General features: G+C 52.9%; 1 long non-coding RNA gene across 1 annotated transcript; it reads right to left on the minus strand.

The window, feature by feature from the left end:
* Nucleotides 1–16,463: 16,463 nt before the first annotated feature.
* On the minus strand, nt 16,464–17,509 carry LOC127484693 (uncharacterized). The gene is made up of 2 exons (XR_011385113.1): nt 17,243–17,509; nt 16,464–16,783 (listed from the first exon to the last, which is right to left on the minus strand). It is a non-coding gene; the product is annotated as an uncharacterized lncRNA (long non-coding RNA).
* Between the last annotated feature and the right edge of the window lie 210 nt (nt 17,510–17,719).

Below are 17,719 nucleotides of genomic sequence, written 5' to 3' on the forward strand. Positions count from 1 at the left end.
GTGCTTGTTTTCATTTTGTGTGAAAGGCCTAGAGACAAATCTCATGGAGACAAGGCATAGATTAAAAGAAATCTCCCATCTCTGCTGATTCATTCCCGCAAGTGCCTGCAACAGCCGGAGCTGGGACAGGCCAAATCCAGGAGCCGGGAACTCAGTCGAGGTCTCCTGCATGAGTGGCTGCAACCCAAGTTCTTGGCCCCTCACCTCCTGCCCCATAGGCTGTGCATTAGCAGGGGAGCTGAATCAGAAGTAGAGACACAGGGCCGTCTGCAGCGCTGGCATTCCATGTGGGTGCCGGTTCAAGCCCTGGCTTGGGCCCCTGCACCCACGTGGGAGACCCAGAAGAAGCTCCTGGCTCCTGGCTTTGGATCAGTGCAGCTCTGGCCATTGTGACCATTTGAGGAGTGAACCAGTGGATGGAAGACCTCTCTCTCACTCTTGCTCTCTCTTTCTCTCTCTCTCTCTCTGCCTCTCTGTAACTCTGCCTTTCAAATAAAATAAATAAATCTTGAAGAAGAAGGAGGAGGAGAAGGAGAAGAGGAGCAGGGGGAAGAATTGGAGGAGGAGGAGGAGGAAGAAGTGGTAGAGGCAGGAGTTGATCCTGGGACTCCAATATGCGATGCAGGTAGCCCAGATGACACCACAACCCACTGGGCCACAACACCTGCCCCCTGAAAAAATGTTGAAAGAATCTGATTGCTACTGAGGTTCTGTAGGGAGAACTTGCTGGAGGCAAATTGCCAGGCGCATTGCACAGGGAAACTTTCTTAAAATCCTCGGTATCCCTTTCTCTCCAAGAGTCTCCCATCTCCGGGAATCTGCCCCAATTTCTCCCCTGCCCCAAACTCAGGCACCCTCCAGGTGTGGAGCTGCAGCCCGCCAAGCACTCTGGGCTCCTGCTCACTCTGGCTTTCTTCCCCCACTGCGCTACCAAATTTCCAAGAGGGAAATAGGAGGGGGCGTTTACAAATGTATGGAAAGCCCGCATCGTCCTTAAATTCCATCTTTCACCAACCTGAAGCCCCCACAAACAGGGCACCCACTTGCACTAGAAAATCAACTGTAACAGACGTTAATCCGTAGCCTAAGCTCTGAGCCCGTGTTCCAGCCGACCACAGGCCTGCCAAGGAAAGTCACAGGATTGGTTGAGAGATGGTCATGTGACCCAGGCTAGACCCATGGGAAAGTGTAATCCTTGGGATATACTTCTACTAAAAATGACTCCTGTTCATCTAAAACTTAATGGTGTTCCCTGCGCTTTATCTCGCAGCCCTACTAATGCAACTCTTCTGTCAAAGCCATGTACAGGGGCCACCAATGTGGCAGGGTAGATTAGGCCTCTACCTGCGACACCAGCAACCCAAATGAGCACCAGTTCAAATCCTGGCTGTCCCACTTCCAATCCAACTCCCTGCTAATGCACCTGGGAAGGCAGTGGAGGATGGCTCAAGTGTTGGGGCCCCTCCCACTCATGTGGGAGACCTGGATGAAGCTCCTGGCTCCTGACTTCAGCCTGGCCCAGCCCTGGCTGTTGCATCCATTTGGAGAGTGAACCAGCAGATGGAAAATCAATCTCTCTCTCTCTCTCTCTCTCTCTCTCTCTCTCTGTATCTCTATATCTCTCTCCACCCCCCATAACTCTGCCTTTCAAATAAATAATACATTTTAAAAAGCAATAGTATGAAATGAACAAATTCTAGAAATCCACAGCCTATATACACAGGACTACTGTGACACTGCTGTGTTGAAAATCTGTTAAGAGGGGGCTGGTGCTGTGGTGCAGTGGGTTAAAGCCCCAGCCTGCAGTGCTGGCATCCCATATGGGCACTGGTTCGAGTCCCGGCTGCTCCTCTTCCAGTCCAGCTCTCTGCTGTGGCCTGGGAAAGCAGTAGAAGATGGCCCAAGTCCTTGGACCCCTGCATGCACCTAGGAGACCTGGAAGAAGCTCCTGGCTTCAGATCAGCGCAGCTCTGTCTGTTTCGGCCAACTGGGGAGTGAACCAGGAGATGGAAGACCTCTCTCTCTCTGCCTCTCCTCTCTCTGTGTAACTCTGACTTTCAAATAAATAAATAAATCTTAAAAAAAAATAACTGAGATCGAGCACATAGCATGTGTCACTGGAATGTCTCCCGTTCACCCTGCAGAAATACGAATCCCTCGGGTGAGCATTTGTGTTCCGGGTAGTTTGTGCCAAACTGCTACAAAGAAGCAGCGCTCGTTCTCAAAGGCTTTATCAGTGGCTCGGGAACGCGTGCTTTCCTATCAGTCCGGACTTGACCTTCAGTCCTCTGGCACGCACCAGGAGCCAGCTGGGAGGGAGCCTTGGGGCGCTCGTGCTGCCTCCCCACTCCCCTCCCACAGTTCTTGCCTCCTAGCTTTCAAGTATTTCCTCCCAGACAGTTTTCTGCAAGGCTGTATCATCAAAATGGTTTCATCATGTTAAGATGGAAGGGACATGGCCGGCACCGCAGCTCACTAGGCTAATCCTCCGCCTTGCGGCGCCGGCACACCGGGTTCTAGTCCCGGTCGGGGTGCTGGATTCTGTCCCAGTTGCCCCTCTTCCAGGCCAGCTCTCTGCTGTGACCAGGGAGTGCAGTGGAGGATGGCCCAAGTGCTTGGGCCCTGCACCCCATGGGAGACCAGGAAAAGCACCTGGCTCCTGGCTCCTGCCATCAGATCAGCGCGGTGCGCCGGCTGCAGCGCGCCGGCCGCGGCGGCCATTGGAGGGTGAACCAACGGCAAAGGAAGACCTTTCTCTCTGTCTCTCTCTCTCACTGTCCACTCTGCCTGTCAAAAAAAAAAAAAAAAAAAAAAAAAGGTGGAAGGGACGGCATCTGACCAGAAAGGACTTGAACCAGCGCTCATACAGGAGGCCAGCGTCAGGTACAGGCCCCTGACCCTGCTGTGCCACAATGCCCGCCCCTTGCACAGAGCTATGTAGACCGCACTCCTTCCTGCACGATTTCCACGGAGTAGCCTCCCCTTCCTCACAGTGTGTTACCTGAGCCAACCGTGGCCCAAAAATGTTAAATGGAGAATTCCAGAAATATCTACTGTGAGTTTTAAATAACTTTTATGATATCATAGTGTTTTTATTGCTCTGTTATTAGCTGTGACTTAATCTCTTACCTGCACCTAATTTATCAATTAAACGTTATCATAGGGATGGATATAGAGGAGGAAAATTCGTTTCTACAGGGTTCCACACTGTCTTTGCTATCATATGTCCACAGAACATCTTGCAATGCATGCCCTGCAGACAAGGAAGGACCACTGTATTCATCTGAAAGATTATCATACTAAGGCCACGTGCGACCATTCTCGTACCTTGAGCACCAGTCCGGGCCGTCCTAGGGATCTGAGATGCACAGGGAAGAATCAAACACTCACAGGGATCGGGAAGCGCCAGAGAGATCTGCCTGGCAGCAGCTCCTATCCGAAGAGGGATGCAGTTGGGGATAAAGACACCTGCTCCCCTGCCCTTGGGAAGGACCCCCGTGGGGTCCACCAGCTCCCCGTGGATGGAACCAGCGACCCACGCTGCTCCACGGCATACTTCTCCTTGGCTTCCTTCCTTGCTGAGTCTCTCCTTTCCATCTGCGTTTTGGTTCTTCCTGGCATCACCTCCAAACTGACCATATTCTAGAGAAATCTTCAACTCAGGAATGATTCAACGCAGGTCAGGAAAGCTACATCCAAACGCAGGGGAGCCCTACCCACGACCCCAGCCTGAGAGCTCCTGTTCCCAGGGACTTGATCCAGCTGCCCAGCTGTGCCCCTGCCAAGGCCACCTTGACCCGGTGTTAGCGACCTCCTAGGAAGGAAGCCAGCTGCAGGAGCCTGGGACTGATGAGCTCATTGCTGCCAGACAGTGAGCGAGGCAGCTTCTCCAAGCTTTGCATTCCCTGGGAACAGGCATGCTGTGGTTTCAGGGGCGCCTGAGTGTTTCCTGCTGATTCTGCCACCTACCCCCACTGCGCTAAAACAGCCTTCTCACTGTTTTAACTCTGGTCCCCTCGCCTGCCTCCGAGCCCCTGAAGAATTCCTGAAACATACACTCCTCCCCCACCTGCACAGCTCCCTTGCTGCCTCCTGTCCTCTTTAGAAGAGGAATGGTGATGGGAGGGGCCTGTCTGGAGGATGAGGGCTCTCTGAGCAGGGGCAGACCTGGCTCCATCACCCAACATCACCTAGCCCGAGGCCTCACTTTCCTCATCTGCAAAATGGAGCTGTAATAGCAGCAACTACTCCCTGTGGCTATCAGTGACAAGCACGGGACTGTGAGGGGTCCCAGAAGGGTCATGGGAAATGCGTGCAATGAGAAAATGATGCACTGACTTCTTCAAATTGTTTTACACCAAAGCAAACTTTTTTTTTTTTTTTTTTTTTTTTTTTGAGACTGGGAGATAGAGCTCTTTCATTTACTGGTTCACGCCCCCAAAAGCCTGCAACAGCTAAAGCTGGGCCAGGCCAAAGCCAGGCACCAAGAGCTCCATCCAGGTCTCCCACATGGGTGCAGGGCCCCAAGTACTGGGATCGTCCTCTGCTGCCTTCCCAGGTGCATTAGCAGGGAGCTGGATCGGGAGTGGAGCAGCCGGGACTCGAACCTGCGCTACAGTAAGTGGTGCCAGGGTCACAAGCCGAGGCTTAACCAGCTGAGCCACAGCACAGGCTCCAGTTCTGGCTGATTTTGTTATTTCTGTCCTTTCTCTCTCTCTCTCTCTCTCTCTCTCTCTCTCTCTCTCTTTCTCTCCCTTTCTCTCTTCCTTTCTCTACTGCCCCCCATCTTCTCTCTCCTGATTCGCTTTCTCTCCTAGTCTCAGCCTCACTCCAGGGGATCTCTTTCCCTGCCTCTCTCTTTCCTCTCCGCCCTGTCTATTCCTGCGTCTGTTTTCCACGCCCCTGTCCCTCTGCGCCCCCTCCCTCAGCCTCTGCCTGTGTCTCAGCCCCGCCGCCTTCCTCTCCCAGGGACCACATTGTCAGGCCGCTCACGTCATTCTTGGGCTGCACGTTCTCACGCCTGGTTGTCTCCTGTGTCCTCTGCTGAGAAAAAAAAAAAAAATCTTTTGACCTTTGAGGTTCAAATGAAAAAGGGCATAGAACAGCCTCAGGGAATAGCGGTGCCTGGAGCCAAAGCCTCCTTCCGAAGCTCAGGGTTTGGAGAGAGGCAGAGCAGGAGGGTGTGGGCCTTGGAGCAGCCCCAGCCCCCGGCACCATGCTGAATGGGGCTCTCAACAGTTTTGTTTGCTGGACTCCGGCAACACGGGCAGCAGATGTGCCCAGCCGTTGCCTTCGAATCCTGCTGAGCCTGTTGCCACAATCCTCTTTTGTCACAATTTAGCTGTGAGCTTAAGAGAGTGTGACAAGGTGCAGTGGCGGGGGCAAGGACGGGGTGGGGGAGGGAGGCGGCGAGCCAGCAGGATGAGGCTGCCCTGGCGATCCCTGGGGTGGAGGTGGGAGTGTCAGAACATGGCAGTGGGGCCAGGCACCCCCGGGTTCAAGGCCGGCCAGAACAGGAGGGCTGGCTAACTGCAGACAGAGGCTCGGCTAACAAGTGCTGGGCAAAGCCCTGCACAGGTGATCTCATGAAATCCTCCTGGCAGCCCTGTCAATGTCAAACCAAGAGCGCAGGGGACCAGAGAGGCTGAGTGATTTCCCCAATGGCACACAGCTACACAGTCACTGATGCCTGAGCCCAGTGCCTGGAGATTTGGGGGAGTGGAGGAAATACTGGTTCCTGGGACCTCCCCACCATGGTCACTCCCAGTGGAATGTATTTTTAAACATTTTTTAAAAGATTTTATTTATTTATTTGAGAGGTAGAGTTACAGGCAGAGAGAGGGAGAAACAGAGAGAAAGGTTTTCCATCTTCTGGTTCACTCCCAAAATGGCTGCAATTGCCGGAGTTGCATCGATTCTAAGCCAGGAGCTTCTTCTGGGTCTCCCACGTGGGTGCAGGGGCCCAAGGACTTGGGCCATCTTCTACTGCTTTCCCAGGCCATAGCAGAGAGCTGGATTGGAAGTGGAGCAGCCGGGACTTGAACCAGCGCCCATATGGGATGCTGGCACTGCAGGCGGCAGCTTTACCTGCTATGCCACAGCGCCGGTCCCCAGTGGAATGTTTTACCCATCACAGAACTGTTTCTTCTGCTGGCCCAGTCCATGAAATGGGTTCATGAAGGCCTGAAAAATTCAAGGAACAGGAAGTGTCTGGCAGCTGAGAACATGCAGGGCGTTTTCAGCCAGTCTTGGGGGAGGTTGGTTCCGCTCCAGCCAGCCGCCTCCCAGTGCTCGTGTCTGGGCCACGGCAGAAGGGACCAGATGGTGTGGAGGGCTGGGAGTTCTGACCCCAGATCAGCACGCACCCTTCAGATGGGCTCTCTTCCACAGAGGCCACAGTAGCCACCAGCAGATTAAGCCACTCTTTCACACGTGAAATTGTCTAAAATCAGGACACACAAGGACATTTCAAAAAGTTTGGGGGAAATGGGAAAAAAAAGATGTTTATTTTAGTGCAAAGAATTTTTGAAATCCATGCATAGTTTTCTCATCATATGCATTTTCCATGAATCTGCTGAAGACTCCTTTTATGCATGGATTTCAAAAAGATTTTTGCACCTAAATAAACTTATCTTTTTATTTCATTTTCAATGAACTTTTTACAAAAAAAAAAAAAGTTTACTGGGCCAGTGCTGTGGCATAATGGGTAAAGCTGCTGCCTATAGTGCCGGCATCCTATATGGCTGCCAGTTCAAGTCCCGGCTGCTCCACTTCGGATCCAGCTCTCTGCTATGGCCTGGGAAAGCAGTAGAAGATGGCCCAAGTGTTTGGGCCCCTGCACCACATGGGAGACCCAGAAGAAGCTCCTGGATTCAGATCAGCTCAGCTCCAGCCCTTGCAGCCATTTGGGGGAGTGAACCAGCAAATAGAAGATTCTCTCTCTCTCTCTCTCTCTCTCTGTCTCCCTCCCTCTGCCTCTCTATAACTCTGCCTTTCAAATAAATAATACGTTGAAAAATGTTTATTTTATTTTCATCTACTTGAAGGGCAGAGCGAGAGCGAGAGAAGAAGAGGGTTAAGAGAGATCATCTGCCTGCTGGTTCAGTCCCCCAAATGCCCACAACAGCCAGGGCTGAGCCACGCCAAAGCCAGGAGCCAGGAGCTGCCTCCAAGTCTCCTACGTAGGTGGCAGGGACTCGAGAACTTGGGCCACCATCGGTTGCCTCTGAGGATGCACATCAACAGGAAACTGGAATCAGGCGCAGAGGCTCTGGACCCAGTCACTGTGAGACGTGGGTGCCCCGAGCACTGAGCAAGGGCCCTGAGGCGGATGGTTGTGGAGAGGACATTGAATGCCACTGCCAGGGTTCCGGGCTGGCAAAAGCAAGCACCACCTGTCGCACCCAGGGTCAGATAGGAAAAGAGGTGCACAGGAGAGACAACTGAACCCACTCACCTATGATTGCTAAAGAGTCCAACTTGGGGCCGGCACTGTGGCATAACAGGTTAAGATCCCAGCCTGCAGTGCTGGCATCCCATATGGGTGCCGGTTTGAGTCCCGGCTGCTCCTCTTCCAATCCAGCTCTCTGCTATGGCCTGGGAAAGCAGTGGGAGATGGCCCAGGTCCTTGGGCCCCTGCACCCACGTGGGAGACCCAGAAAAAGCTCCTGGCTCCTGGCTTCGGAATGGCTCAGTTCTGGCCGTTGTGGTCATTTGAGGAGTGAACCAGCAGAATGGAAGACCTCTCTCTCTCTCTCTGGCTCTACCTCTCTCCGTAACTCTGTCTTTCAAATAAATAAAATAAATACTTAAAAAAAAAATAAAGAGTCCAACTTGAACTGTTTCCTTGGAATCTACTCAGGCCTCCAGCAAAACTCCCAGCACCCGGGAAATAACCAATGAAAAGAACCAGTGACATAACACCAGGGACTCCGCATGACAAGTCCTAAATGCTCACCCCACGTGCAAGGTGTGTGGTGGATCCGCTGGGTTCTCTCTTTCCAACTTGCCCATTGTGTTGGAAATTTTTCAGAATTAAAAAATCATGGTGAGAACAAGCACATAAAAAAGATGCTTAAGATCAGTAGTCGTTAGGAAATGCAAATCAAACTCACAACGAGCTACTAACGTCACACCCCTCGATGGCACAATAAAAACAGACACGGAAAGAGGCAAAGATGTGGAGACATTGGCGCCCTTGTGTGTAAGTTCTGTGGAAAGAGTTGGATAATTCATCAAAAGCCAACTGAATGGTCGTGGGATGCTAATGTTTCTCTTCTAGGTGTCTGTGTATGTGAATTGGAAAAAAAAAAAAAAAACAGGTCCTCAAACCAGTACTTGCATACAGACAGTCAAAGCAGTGCTGTTTACAACAAGGCCAAAAGATGGGAACCCGACTGCCGCTGGACTGTTCCACTTCTGCTCTGACTTCTTGCTAAGAGGCCTCCTGGGAGGCAGCAGGTGACGGGCCCCAGGTACTGAGTCCCTAACACACAGATGGGATTCCTGGGCAGAGCTTCCATGTGGCCCTGCCCTGGCTGTGTGGCCATCTGGGCAGTGAAGCAGTGGATGGAAGATCTGTGCATCTCTCTTTGCCTTTCAAATAAAAGGGAAAAACCATGGGAGCAACTCAAACATCCACTAACAGGCAAACAGGTACACAAGTTGTTAGGTGGCAAAATGATCTTCAGCTGTGACTGTTAATGAAATGGTGATGCATGCTTCAACATGGATGAACTGTGAGGACTGATTGGTTGATTGATTGATTGACTTGAAAGAGCAACAGAGAGAGGGAAGTGCTGTGGCGTAGTGGGCAAAGCTTCTGCCTGTGGCACCAGCATCCCACATGGGCGCTGATTTGAGTCCCGGCTGCTCCTCTTCGGATCCAGCTCTCTGTGTATGGCCTGGGAAAGCAGCATAAGATGACACAAGTCCTTGGGCCTCTGCACCTGTGTGGGAGACCTGGAAGAAGCTCCTGGCTCCTGGCTTCAGATCGGCCCAGCTCTGGCCATCTGGGGAGTGAACCAGCAGATGGAAGACCTCTCTCTCTCTCTGCCTCTCCTTCTCTCTGTCTATAACCTGCCTCTCAAATAAATAAATAAAATATTTTTAAAGAAAAAAAAAACAATGAGAGAGGGAGAGACAGAAAAAGAAATCTTTCATCCTCTGGTTCACTTCCCAAATGGCCACAGATGTGAGGATAGCACCGGCCAGAAGCCAGGAGCCAGGAACTCCATCTGGGTCTCCACACGGGTGGCAGGGGCCAAGCACTTGGGCCATCTTCCCCTGCCTTCTCAGTGCATTAGCAGGGAGCTGGATCAGAAGCGGAGCAGTGGGACTCACACAGGTACTCCAATATGGGATGACTGGGTCGCAAGCAGAATCGTAACCTGCTGGCCCACAGCGCCTGCCGCATCTCTTGAAACTTATTTGCTCTAAAGGGACCTAGGCTGCTCCCCTCCCCCTGCCCCTCCCCTTCCCCTCCCCCCCTTGCTGGCAGGCGGGGAACTCAGCTTCCATGTGCACCTGACAGATTTGCACACTCGTCTCCCGCTCCTCCGCCTCCCAAAAGCGGAGAGGAAACTCCCCGAGCCCCTCCAGGAGCAGCAACGCGTTCTGCTGAATTTTCTTGGGGATTCTTTCCCTAATAGTTTCCCACGTGGGCCACGCCCACCGCACTGGGAGGCCGGAGCACCAATGAGCACCGCCCTCGTGCTGAAGGTGCCCCGTTGCTGCCCATTGCTGGCGCCCCTCCACATCCCAGTGTTTGCGAGAGACGTGCAGCCCGCCCGCCCTCCCGCGCACAGGCAGTTATGTAAAAATCAACAAGCGAATCCAGAGCTCCTAAGATTGACACCCCCGAGCAAGGACGTGCAGGCTGATGAGGACGGAACCACCCTTTGCCAGAGCCGGCTCCCTGGCACGGTGATCACACGTGCCCGACAGCCGTCAGTCACCGCACCTGCCGTACTGCTGGCTCAGAAGTGGGAGTGCTGACGATGGGTTGGAACGAGGGCATGGTGACGCGGAGAACAGGAGACAGGCCCAAAAAAACGCTACAGGGAGGGCGGTGGGAGGTGGGGACCAACTTCAGCCGCATCAGTCTGCTCCTCCGTCTTTACAAGGTCAAGTTGACCGGATCAGACAGAGCCCCAGAACGCGGTGATTTGGCCATCACCGTTAACCCCTACACTGACATGCACTCCCTCGGTAGCTCTTCTGTGCTGAACCTGTCACCGCCTCTTCGAAACATTGCTGGTTTCCATGGAAACCCAAAAAGCACTCGCTGGAAGAGCTGCTGGAGATTTCAAGTCGAGATGTCCAAAGCTACCCGCTGCGAGAGATTTTCTAAGACCTGATTGGAAAAGAGACACAACAGCCCCGCTTTGCCAAGAGCACAAAGGAAAGCGAGTGACCCGGAGAGAAGCCGCCTGACCCGGCTGCTGAGAGCCAGCATGGCCTCTGCACCATGTCCTTTGCAATTCAAGCTCAGGGGAGCTGTCGTCCGGCACATCCGGGGGCTCCGGCCCTCGGGGCGCGCGTGCTTTTGTTGGGGCTTAGGAGCCACTCCGCTGTCCGCAGAGTGGAAGCCTGGACAGCACCAGGCAGCCACGTGACCGTCAACAGGCTCGCTGAGTGAACCCAGCTCTCCTGCACGCCAATCTGCCCTCCCACTCTCGAAACTAAAAAAGAGCACCTCGGCTCCTCTGATTATACAGCTATTTTATTTTTTTAATCTACTCTGTAAGGCAGGAATGCAGCATGGAAGGTAATAGCTTCCTCCAACAGCTGCCAAATTCGCAGACCACAGGACGAAATTCAAAAAAGCTCCAGAGGAGGACATGTGAATGTATGCTTTTTAAAAATAAATAAATAAATTTATAAAGTAGATGAGCTGGACTTTTTTTTTCTCTGTATCACCTGGAAAAACTTGGAAAGTGCATCCTCCTGGTCCAGTCTTGGGGGAGGCCAGTGAATTTTGCTTGGCCCATTTGACAAATATAGCCTCCATCATTGGACTTATCCCAGAATTCAGGCTGACTTCTCCAATTTGGAGGTTGGAAGCTCCATCCTCGCTTCTGGTTACGCCAGGTAGAAATGCGGGAGTCACCTCCTTCTCCCTCAACCCCTCCCTCTTGCTCATTTTATTTCTCTCAACCATTTCTTTTTTTTTTTAAATTTTTTGACAGAGTGGACAGTGAGAGAGCGAGACAGAGAGAAAGGTCTTCCTTTGCCGTTGGTTCACCCTCCAATGGCCACCGCGGCCGGCGCGCCGTGCTGATCCAATGGCAGGAGCCAGGTGCTTCTCCTGGTCTCCCATGGGGTGCAGGGCCCAAGCACTTGGGCCATCCTCCACTGCACTCCCTGGCCACAGAAGAGAGCTGGCCTGGAAGAGGAGCAACCGGGACAGAATCCGGCGCCCTGACCGGGACTAGAACCTGGTGTGCCGGCCCCACAAGGTGGAGGATTAGCCGGCTCTCTCAACCATTTCTTAAGTTCTCCTGCTCCATCCCACCTCCACCACTGATCCTAGTCGAGATGATTATCATCTGTTGCTAGGACTATTGCAGTAGCCTCCCAGCTCATCCTTCTCTGCTCCTGAAGTCGCCTTCCTCAGTAACCTTATTTTCCAGATACTGAGACCAGGTGGTGCACTGTGGAAGCTGGGCATCCTGGGAAGGCACAAATATAGCCGAGAAAGCCAAGTGGTAGATCATGTCCCTGACCCCAGGACCACCACCAAAGCCGCCACGGCCTCACTGCTGGCTTGCTCCTCTGGGGCGAGGCTGGGGCCGGGCTGCCAACTTCCCTGCGCTCACCGTAGCACCAGTCATGGCAGCTTGGCGCTCAAGTTCAAGGCCACCGCAGACTGCTGGTGACTCTGCTCTTGCCATCAAGTCTAGAGTTGGACAAAGCACAGCACAGCAGGTCCTGGGAGCTGGCTTCCTCCCAGCAGCTTCCCTGAGGGGCTACTCTTCCTGTGCGAATGTTATGTCCCCGTGGGATAAGCTTTGATCCCTGAGCATCGAGACCCAGGAGAAAAATCCCTCTCTCTTCCTCTCTTCAACCAACTGTGCCAAGGTTCAGCCGGTCCAGAGATGTCCCCTGGGACTGAGCCGCTGGCCCAGAGCCTTTTTGCGGTGCTGTCACCAGCTCCATCTCACATTTCTTATGTCGGCCCCGCCCCCTTCTTTGAGTCATGCCCTGCCCTGTGATCTTCACCTAAATTCTGCTTATCCGCCTCGACTCAGCCCAGGCACAGCTTCCTCTCTATCAACTTACCCAGTTCCCTGCTCTCCCGACCCCTCAGGAAAGGTGTGAGTCAAGTGTCCTCTCTCTGGGCTTCCACAACAATCTGAATTCTTAAAACAATCAGTTTCATTGCATGGTCTGCTCCTCTAGGCTTCTTCTCTGTTAGAGCATAAACTCAGAGCAGGGGCGATGTTTTATCGACTCTGATTTCCCCAGCACCTGGCACAGTATCCAGAAGACTCGCTAAAGATGCCCGCTGGGGGCACTCTGTGAGGTCTGCAGTGGGGGACAGGACTCCTACTGATGTGAGATGCTAAAGGCAGGCGCTCCTGGCCATGAAGACAGCATGGGCCAGTACCCAGAGGCAGAAGACCAGCGCACAGGGGCTACGCTTGGCCTGGGAGGTAGAGGGTTCCTTGTGAAACCCCTTGACAACACACTGATGAGTTCATCTGTCTCTGCAGTGGGTAACTTGGGAGCCATAGGAATCAAGTTGCTGGGTTCGAAAGCTTAAACTGTCAGTGATATGCAGGTGTGTGGGGAGCTGTACAGCCTGGGCACTAGTTTAGGTGAGAACAACCGTGGCAGCAAGAGAATGGGGAAGAAAGAGCCTTGTGAGGTGCAACGGGCAGGGACTCTCCCAGAGGTAGCAGGCGCCTGTGAGCGAATAGGATCAACGTTGGCTTCTAGGATTCAAGACAAGGGCTTGGGCTGCGGCTGGGGCTGGGGCTGGGGCTGGGGCTGGGACAGGGGTGGTGATGGAGCCAGCAACAGAGAAAGGAAAGGCAAGATTGTTATATGTAGGGCCAGAAGGAATGACTGAGAATTGCCAGACGTATTATAATTAAAGATGAGACTGTTTTCTGCAATACACATGCACAGATACAGACACGTGGATGCCATCACATCACCAGCACCACCACCACGTCACCATCATAACAAGTACAGTCTCCACTAACACCATCACCATCACCACCATCACAAATATCACCACCACCACTGCCACCAAAATCACCACCGTCACCATAACAACTCTACCAGTGCCATCACCATCATCACCATCACCATCATCACTACCATCACCATCATCATCATCACCATCATCACCACCATCACCACCATCACCATCATCACCACCATCACCATCACCATCATCATCACCACCATCACCATCATCACCACCATCACCACCATCACCATCATCACCATCACCCTACCACCGCTACCCCCAGCAACAGCCCCAGTGTGGTTGCCCTACTTCCATTCTTCCATTACCAGAAGAAAACAACACTTCCACCAAACCTGAGGGCCAGAGCCCTGTGTCCCGCCAGTGGATGCTATAAATGTGAGGTAGGTCGCTGGGGGTGACTGTGTTAGCTCCCTGTTTAGCTCTCTCTGCAAAATTCCATCTCTCTGTGGCCACCTAAACATTTACACTGTGGCATATATTTCTTGAGGATAACTGAATAAATTCCTTTAGGGACAGGTAATGCTGATAAGTTAGGAAAGAAAGCAAAAGAGCAGAGGAGAAAATTTCAAAGTTACATAACAATAGGAAAATTCCTCTTCCCTTACAGTAAGGCGTCAGTCTCACGGAGAGAGGAACTTGGGAGCTGTACTTCCAACGAGCTGCAATTGCACTTATCACCGTTGTTGCGTCACATGCATTTGCTCGGTGCCCAGCTGTGGCTGTTAATTGGTTAATGAGTTACAGCATTAACAGCTGGCACCCGGGGAGATGGAGTGCTGAAGTTGCCATCTCCGACTTTGATGTTTATTTTCTGAAGTGCAGTCCCAACACAAAGCCTCAGTCAGAAACAGGAGGGCAGAGACTATCAGATAACGAACAAGAGAAAGTGAAAAGCAGGTGTCTTTTATAATGTGTGAGCAAGTGGAACATTTGGAGGGCGTGTTGGGGGAGGGCTGGTGTATAATTTCAGATGGGACTTTTGGAGAGAGTTCTGTCCTCCTTTACATCAATGCAGGCCGGCGCCGCGGCTCGATAGGCTAATCCTCCACCTGCAGCGCCGGCACACCGGGTTCTAGTTCCGGCCGGGGCGCCGGATTCTGTCCCAGTTGCCCCTCTTCCAGGCCAGCCCTCTGCTATGGCCCGGGAGTGCAGTGGAGGATGGCCCAAGTCCTTGGGCCCTGCACCTGCATGGGAGACCAGGAGAAGCTCCTGGCTCCTGGCTTCGGATCAGCGCGATGCGCCGGCCGCAGCACGCCGGCCGCGGCGGCCATTGGAGGGTGAACCAACGGCAGAAAGGAAGACCTTTCTCTCTGTCTCTCTCTCTCTCTCACTATCCACTCTGCCTGTCAAAAATAAAAATAAATAAATAAAAATACATCAATGCAAAAGTGATACAGAAACATGTGAATTGTAGCGCAGTGGGTAAAGCCGCCACCTGCAGTGCCAGCATCCCATATGGCTGCCAGTTCAAGTCCCGGCTGCTCCACTTCCAATCCAGCTCCCTGCTAATGCACCTGGGAAAGCAGCAGAAGATGCCATAAGTGCTTGGACCTCCTGCGCCCACGTGGGAGACTTGGATGGAGTTCCAGGGTCCTGGCTTTGACCTGTCCCAGCCCCGGTTGTTGTAGCCATTTGGGGAGTGAACCAGCCAATAGAAAATCTCTCTCTCCCCCTCTCTCCTTCCCTCTTTCTCTATAACTCTTTCAAATAAATAAATAAAACTTTGTTAAAAAAAAATCTACTTCCGAACCACCTGGGCAGCTCCCCCAGACTCCGACTCTGTGCGCCGGGAGCGGGGCCAGGGAATCTGGCTTTGCTCGCAGCCCCAGGTGGAGAAGCACTGTGGATCTTTCTCCCAGGTCCTCTCAAGCCCATTCATCCCTGTAACAGCTCGCACACACTCACTCATGGAGTCAGAAGTACCTGCGGAGGCTCGGCTTTGGGCCAAGCTCTGTCCTAGGCACCGGAGGAGCAGGAGAAGGCAAGCACGTCCCTGCGCTGTGCAGGAGGGGTTTGTCGCCCGGCGGGTGACGCAGATGACAAATGAATCAGCAGACAGCGAGCCTGCGGGGTGGTGAGGAAGTCCGTGGGAAAGCCAGGCAGCGTAGGGGCCCAAGTGTGTCCTTTCTGATGCATGGCACTTGAGACGGACCCAGTCCTTCTACATCCCCCGAGGCCACCACTGGTTTGCCCGCTCACCTGGTCCTTCCCCCACCCTCCAATGCATTCATTCCCAACACTTACTGGGGATCTCCTGTGTGCCAGGAACACATTTCCCCCGCCACACCTGCCCAGCCCCACTAGGGATGCTTTACTTTTCATTCCCTGGGCTTCTCAGAGGTTCCACAGCATAGGGGCAGCATCCCATGTCAGAGTGGCGGCTCCAGTTCCAAACCAGCTCCCTGCTGATGCACCTGGGAAAGCAGCAGAGGGTGGCCCAAGTAGCTGGGCCCCTGCTATCCACCTGTGAGACCCAGATGGAATTCTGAGCTCCTGGCTTCAACCCAGACGAGCCTTAGCCATTGCAGTCATTTGGGGAGTGAACCAGCGAATGGAAGATTCTCTCTCTCTCTCTTTCATTCTCTCTCTCTTTCATTCTCTCCTCAATAAACAAATAAATCTTTAAAAATTAAAGAAGTTCCACAGTTTTTCACAGACCCTCCAGATCCAAGGTCCACATACACCCTCGTTTTCCATGAGCCCTTAGCCCAGCCACGTCCTGCACCCCCAGCTCATTGGTCTGGATCTCTGACTTCCCAAACCACATAGCGTTGCAGCCCTCACGCCCTTTGACCCAGCCTGGCAGGGGTTTGGTTCAGACTTGATGGTGACCAGATGAAGGGGGGCCACGAGGAGCACAAAGTTCGCAAACACTGAGGTTCCTCATGTGCACACAAATTCCTCCTGTGGTTGAGCCGGATCCTGAAGCTGGAATGGGCGTCGTGGGGCAGCAGCTTACGCCTCCACTCAGAACGCCTGGAGTCAAGTCCAGGAATGTCTGGGATCCATTCTCACCTCCACGTCCCATCCAGCTCCTTGCAGATGCGCACCCTGGGAAGCAGTGGGTGATGGCTCAAGTCCTTGGGCCCCTGCCTCCCACGTAGGAGACCTGGATTGGGTTCCAGGCTCCCGACTTTGGCTGCTACGGGCATTTGGGAAGTGAACCAGTTGATGAAAGATGCTTTTGCCCTCTCTCGCTCTCTCCAGCATTTAAATAAATAAAAATAAATGATAAATAAGCCCCTTTTGTAAAGATCCTGAAGGCTTAAATCAAAATGACTATGATGCGTGTCCTTTGAGGAATGCAGAAGCTGAGAACAGAGGGAAACCAAAATGTTTGAACATGCCTAAGCCAGACTGCCCGGAAGCAATGCACATCTACCATCTCGGCCAACGCTGCAATAACACCCCTGGGCTGGGAATCAGCCCACGGCTGCAGGTGGACAGCTAAAGCTCAGAGAACTCAGGAAAGCCACGCCTACAGCCACACGGCTCAAGATGCGCAGAACTGGGATTCGAACCTCCATCTCCTTGTCTCCTTCCACCTCACGGGGCAAGAATCTGCAAAGGTTTAAAAATAATATCATCAGCTGGATGTCTCTGGTCAGCAGAAATCAGCCTGAGACTCAGAACCCTGATACACAGCCTTTCAATCCTACGTAGGTCACATGTGTCTGTCAGGGGGTCACATCGTGACCCCACCACCCTCCCACTCCACCGCTGGGTCAACCAGATAGAACCCAGCAGTGTTGATAAATTACTACCTGAGATAAGTATAAGCAAGCAAGGACAAAATACAGACAAAAAGACCCAAAGGAAGCTTGCAAGGAATAAACAAACAAAAACCCTGAACAAAACCCTAGTACATCTGATTCAGCCTTTTGCAAACTCCCCCAGTGCGTGAGAACCAAATGAATTCATGTACAATGCAAAGAAGACTTAGGTCCACGGAGTTCACTGATGGAGCCCGAATGCTCAGCACTAGGCCAGGAGACCCCACCATGGCCCACAGGTGCTCACCTTGCTCCCTCTAGGAATGGGTCCACCGATGGGGTGACTTATGCTGCTCTGGTGTCTTCACACTGTCTGATTTTTTCCCCAAAAGCCAGGAAATTCTGGCTACCTGCAGTGTGCAAAGACAGCCGGCCAGGCCAGGATGCTGGTGCCAGGTCCCAGGGTCCCTCCCTGGAGGAAATAGATGCCTCTCAGATTGCAGCTGCAGAAGGGGGAGGGGGGCAGGGTGTGCTGCGGAGGCAGCGGTTTGGACATCAACTGTGTGAGTCATGCCCCAGGCAGCTTTTTACAAGAGTTGCAGATTCCAGTAAGAGCAGCCCAAGAACCTCTCGAGGGACACCCAGCCAATCGAAGGTCCCTTTTGCTCCGTCTCGGCAGTCCGGAGTCAGCGCTGGAACAGCTGGTCTTCACATTGTTCCCGACTTGGATCCCTGGGCCTCTAGAAACCAGGAAGTAAGTCACTCCTCTGCCAAGCTGGAGGGG

Source organism: Oryctolagus cuniculus, chromosome 21 (genome assembly GCF_964237555.1).
Source record: "Oryctolagus cuniculus chromosome 21, mOryCun1.1, whole genome shotgun sequence".
Classification (NCBI taxonomy): domain Eukaryota; kingdom Metazoa; phylum Chordata; class Mammalia; order Lagomorpha; family Leporidae; genus Oryctolagus; species Oryctolagus cuniculus.